This window comes from Fulmarus glacialis, unplaced genomic scaffold (genome assembly GCF_000690835.1).
Source record: "Fulmarus glacialis isolate BGI_N327 unplaced genomic scaffold, ASM69083v1 scaffold14165, whole genome shotgun sequence".
NCBI classification, from domain to species: domain Eukaryota; kingdom Metazoa; phylum Chordata; class Aves; order Procellariiformes; family Procellariidae; genus Fulmarus; species Fulmarus glacialis.
The window spans coordinates 99,881-105,880 of record NW_009215089.1 but is presented as its reverse complement, the minus strand read 5'-3'; the positions used below and the strand labels follow the sequence as shown (position 1 = coordinate 105,880).

The 6,000-nt window shown below is 39.8% G+C and overlaps 1 pseudogene across 1 annotated transcript in view; it reads right to left on the bottom strand.

The window, feature by feature from the left end:
* Positions 1 to 376: 376 nt before the first annotated feature.
* Positions 377 to 6,000, bottom strand: part of LOC104077545 — a 41,277-nt pseudogene continuing 35,653 nt past the window's right edge. The window contains exon 3 of the transcript XR_683525.1: positions 377 to 529. The product of XR_683525.1 is annotated as an ankyrin repeat and sterile alpha motif domain-containing protein 1B pseudogene (transcript). The remainder of the gene's footprint in view (positions 530 to 6,000) is intronic.

Genomic DNA, 6,000 nt, shown 5'->3' with positions numbered 1-6,000 from the left:
TATGTTTAATTTAGCCAGAGCATGTGGAAAAAGTAAACTGTAAGTATCTTTATAAGAGAACTGTTGTTAGGCACTTTAAAAGCAAAGACTTATGCTTTGTAGCTATAAACTACCAAAATATATTTTTAACTGTCATTCAGCATCCTAAAGCAGTGACACAATCATGCTGATTGAATAGCATGCTAAAGACCATGGCAAAGCAGATGGAAGCAAAGGGTACAGTCAATCCAGGTATAGGCATGAAAGCTGTAATCATTAACAGTACTTGATGACAGTATTTGTAGTGCAATTTGCTTTTGTGCTTTCTCTTTGATATGTAAGGGCAAGTACTATAATGTATTTAGGAGGAACTACTGCGATAAATTGATCAACTTACATTAATTAATTCAATCTCCCAGATTTTTTTCACAAGGTCCATCGATGTATAGCCATTAATTAGAAAGGATTTGGTATAGTCACCCAATTCAATGGAATCCAGCCATTCAGCTACAGAGTTGGGGTTGTAGCCATCGTGACCGATCTGCTTCATCTGAAAAACAAGAAGGAGTAAGTATTACTGATAATATTCATTAAACATCTTTCAGAACAGCAGTTATTTATATTATTTTCTTTGGGTCAGAGTTATGCTCTAATCAACGTTCTTTTAATGATTAGTACAACATGCCCCTCTACTCTGCTCTGGTGAGACCCCACCTGGAGTACTGCGCCCAGCTCTGGAACCCTCAGCACAAGAAGGACGTGGACCTGTTGGTGCTGGTCCAGAGGAGGGCCGCGAAAATGATCAGGGGGATGGAATGCCCCTCCTATGAAGAAAGACTGAGAGAGTTGGGGTTATTCCGCCTGGAGAAGAGGAGGCTCCGGGGAGACTTTATTGCAGCCTTTCAGTACTTAAAGGGGGCTTGTAAGAAAGATGGGGACAAACTTTTTAGCAGGGCCTGTTGCGACAGGACAAGGGGGAATGGTTTTAAACTTTTAAAAGAGGGTAGATTTAGACTAGCTATAAGGAAGAAACTTTTTACGATGAGGGTGGTGAAACACTGGAACAAGTTGCCCAGAGAGGTGGTAGATGCCCCATCCCTGGAAACATTCAAGGTCAGGTTGGACGGGGCTCTGAGAAACCTGATCTATTTGAAGATGTCCCTGCCCATGGCAGGGGGGGTGGACTAGATGACCTTTAAAGGTCCCTTCCAACCCAAACTATTCTATGATTCTATGATTCTATGAAACAATCTGGTAAGCAAAAGCACTAATAAAACTTAGTCTTCAATGGATCTTTTTCTTATGTCTGCTTGCCTTTTAAACCAGAATATACTAAGATTGTATCATGAGTTTAATTCTTACTAGACATCAGAGAATCCTTAACTGAGGGAAGGCAAAAGAGTGATTATTAATATCCTGACTGCACAAAAATGTCAGATTTGCACCTAAGATTTCATAGAAGGGGAAGAAATTAGACTGAGGAATGGATCTACTGCAAATGAAACATATTGCCTTGGTTATATTATTCCTATATACATAATTTATCTCTCCTAGTAGGTTATATGGTATTTTATAATGGTTGAAGCTGCACTATAATTTTCTGCCTCCAGAAGAGGCTTAAAAAAGTCTCTTTCCTCTTCCAGGTCACATTTTTCATGGAACTCCTGGGAATTTAATATATTTTACATTCCTCTCTGACTGTACAGTTGCTTGAGATTGGACAATCGAACCAAATATTATTGGAATGGAATTGACAGAATGACGTAAACAGAAGCGCACCACCTACGTTCATATAGCAACACAGGCACAGAAAGCATAATCACATAAATCTTGTTTTCATAACAAACTAAGAAACACCACTGGCATCTTATTTTTCTGAATTTTGTTAAGCTACTAAGAAGTAAAAAGCTGCAATTTCTCTTTCACAATTGCTTCTCAGTGACACAAGTGAAGATTTTCAAGCTAGCCATTAAAGATAAAAATGTATAAAGCCTCTACCTGTGCAGCTTGTTACACCATACTGTTTTTATGAATTTTAGAGTAATTTGCAATAGTGGCAGAAGTAGAAGTAGAAGAAAGTAGAAAAAATTATGCAATAGCTTCAATTTTCAACAGTATTATACGCATATAATCTTTCTATAGAAGTGTAACTATTGCTAACTTGATAATACACTGAACTGGTAAACTGTTAAGAAGATTTAGAGGTTTAGAAACCTCGTGTTTTGCATAGGATCTCCCGACCGTGCAAGAGTGACACTGCACACGGTGAAAGCCAGTATCCTATTTCTGCCTGCTTATGTACATTCCTACCTTCTGAGAAACAAGGGAAGTGTGACAGAAACATAATGCTTTGAGCTTAAGTTTGAAGTGAGTGACAAAGTAATTTAAAAAGGACAGAATTCTGATCTTAATATCTTGCCTGAACCAATTTATTTCTCACAGTTTATTTGAAATACAATATGAATTCAAAGCAGAGAAAAAAATTGAAGTCTGTGTTTGAAAGCCGCAGTAGTGTTCGTCAACCTGTCTGTTCAAATGCAGAAAGCCAGCATGTCATAATCTCGATCTTGGTTTCCTGCAGTATCAGAGGGGAGTGATGCAGGCACACTGCATTGTGGATATGACAGTTTACTCTTTGGTCTTTTGCTGCAGATGTTGGGTATAAAATATTAATGGAAATATTTAAATGATGTAGTGAAATCATTAAAGAGAGACAAGAGAAATCACATAATTAACAATGGAAATCGCAGTCTTTCAGGTCACTTCTGTAACAAAGGAGTCGTATTAGAAAATGAGGGTTCAGTTTTGTTGTTGAACTTGAATTTTGGAATTTAGTTTCATCCTAATTTAGAATGAAATTCTTAGACGTCAAAAGCATGGCAAATTCTTCTTTCATTGTCATTCAGACTTACTTCAAATCTTAGAGTGACAGTAGTCAGTCCAGCAGACTGCAAAAACATTGAAGGACCCTGGTAGCTCTGACTCCTGGGAAGCTTATTTCAAGAGCTGATTTGAAATGAGGTATGCTTAAACAACTGACACTTGAAAAAAAAGGACCCGATAAACTGAATAAGAAAAATCCAATACAGAGAAGACATGAAGAAGATGTTCAGGGCCCACAGGGAACACATGACTTTTGAAAGATATAAGGCATATTTGTTTTCTTTCTCTAACAAAGAAAAGAGAAGCACCTTCGAAACAATTTTTAATGTATCCAGATGGGGCATGTTATGCAAATTATTTCTTTTGTTTATTACTATTTGATCTGTATGTTTAATAAATCCTGATTTTAACATGATTTTTTTTTGACCTGCTGATTGAGAAATCTCATGCAGTCTGGTCCACAATTCTGGTAACACATCAGCCTCTATAAAAAGCAAACACAGCATGGGAAGTTTCTGAATTCTCAATTCCCACTGGAGATCTCCATCAGAAGGGTTGTTAAAACAGGTATCACTCTACTACGGTGTGTTGCAAAGGGCTGCAGGCAAGCAAACGCAGGTGAACAACCCAATAAGCAGAAGATCGAGAACAACTGAAATGTATGTGACAATTTCACTCTTTGGATTTGGTGCCAATAGACAAAATTATCATCAGGTCACTCAATAGCCTACATGAAAATACACTGGCCTATTGTCAGACAGCAGCAGGCTCTGCAAGCATTTTCTCTCCCTGCCCTAGAGATTTGGCTGCCTGTGTTGAAGGCCGTGTCGGGGTTGGTGCAGCTGCGTAGCCTTGGATCAGACCCGTGTGAGAAAGAGCAGTGAGAAGCCTGGTCGGGGCCAGGCCACGTTCTGCAGGAGCTGCATGTGAGCTCAGGTCCACATCCCTGACACTCGCTCGAGCTATGCCATAGGTATGTCTGTGCCCAGCCATGCACCTTGCTGATCCTCACCCACCGACTCGCCCTCCCGAATCGACCTTGTCCCATCTTCGTCCCTGTGGCTTTGCTCTGGGACGTGGCTGTCCGCGGTCACTGCCACCGTCCCTGCCCCGCTCGCCTTGTGCGGGTGCTCGCTGCCTGCCCCACTGGTCCCCCTCAGCTGCCAGCCCACCTGCCCTGGCGGGGCAGCCCCCTCCTCCTGCTCCTATCGCAGAAAATTAATCTCAGAACTAGAATATTTGCCAGCAGTTTCAGCACAAAAGCAGTATTTTGTTTTGTCATGAACCAAGAACCAATCTCTTATTTAAAACAGATTTTCTAAAATGTGTCTAATATATGAAAATTAATAAACTTTCAATATCCGTCCTCTTGTAGGGGAAGTTTTGTTTGGTCTGTTAATAACATCAACTAGCTTATTAACTGTCATTCATAGCTGGCTGAATGTTTTCCTTTCAAATATTTATTGACAGATTGGTTATCTAGACGTGACATTATCATTAATAGTATCTGCTTTTCATATAAAATGTTACGGAGTTTTTAAAGAAAAAAAAAAAATTGAAATCCCTGTCTGGAAGTACTGCCCCTTTACTTTATCAGAGCTCCAGTTTAGTTGCATCTTATCCCAGTCCTCATTAATAGGACATGGCTCTTGGACCGTTTGTGGTTTTTTTTCTATACTGCACCACAATCTTAGACTCCTCTCACAGATCATTTACACCCTGTAGGCTTCCTTGCTGATGCTATTTGTGATTGATTTTTTTTTTTTCTGAAAGAAAAAAACCCTCCTATCTACTGACTTTATTTCCATGTATAATATTTCGATCATTTTGCACCAGCTACAACACAGGCACCAGTGGTGTCAAACATCTAAGCAGCTATGTGCATACTGTTTGACTCAGAGCAGTATAAAATCTCTAAGCTTCAAGTCACGACAACCTTTCACATATTAACTGCTCATAAATAGGGGCACTATTGTTCTTCCGCAGACACTGCTACTTGTTAATTCGGTTGTTATCTTTAAAGAACAATATCAATGTTAGCTGTTTCATTGCAGATGATTTTAGCATGCCGACTATGGAAAAAGCTAGGAATGAAGCCCATAGGATTTAGAGAAAAAGAAATTTAAGAAAATATTATATAAACGAAGCATGGAACAAGACACAAACCATAGGAGATTTCTCTCCTAGGTCCTATTGATCCATCACTAGTATTGCTTCCTTTGAAATGAATAGAAAGCAGAAGCCAGAAAGAGCTGTTTCTCATAATAAAATAGTAGTGTCAAGTAGCATCCTAATGGGTTGAGAAATCCTTTACAAGAGACTGTCTGTACATCAGTCCTTTTACAGGTGCATCACTGCTATACCTATATAGTATTTTACATTAGGATAGAAGGTGCTTGAGTTTTTGTCTCTGAAAGGTAGCCAAATAAACACGAACGGAGCTTCAAAGTAATCACATATGCACCAGAAGCATCAAGGTGAATTCACTAACGTGGACTATTACCAGTTTTCTCTGATCTTCTCAGACAGATGGGGAACTAATGCTATTTTCTCCACAGGTAATATCACTATCTGGTGGATCTCAACGCTGTGTATTAAAATCAAGCTTTTTATCTGCTGTATAAGGAGAAAGAGATGACTTGACTTTCACAGCTTTTTAAACGATGGCTATGATTACAGTGAATTTACGCCTGTGTTGGTTTGCAAGCAAGATCTTTTTAGCAAGCACATAATGCTTTCTTTTAAACTGCTGGCCTATGGAGAGATTTAAGCAGCACTTTTGGCAACTTGTATGAAATTATCAACTACCAATCTGAGTAATTCTGGGTGATTGTAATGGCAGGTATCAGTTCTTTTTTCCCTGTCTTTGTGAGTTGTCTGTTACATATTATGTACTTTGCAAATGTGATCAGTTGGACTCATGTTGTTGGAAGAGGAGATCATACCTCCTCCGGAGCGGTGAAAGAAAAGGCTCGGGAGGGTGACACTTCTGAAGATCACAGGGCCTGGCTGCCACAGGGGCACCACGTGGAGCTGGTGCCTGCAGAGCCTGTGCAGAAATTGAGCCTGCAGTCAGGGGCAGAGAGGCAGCTCTCACAGGGGACGGGCACAACTCCCTAACCACCTGAAAAGACTTTG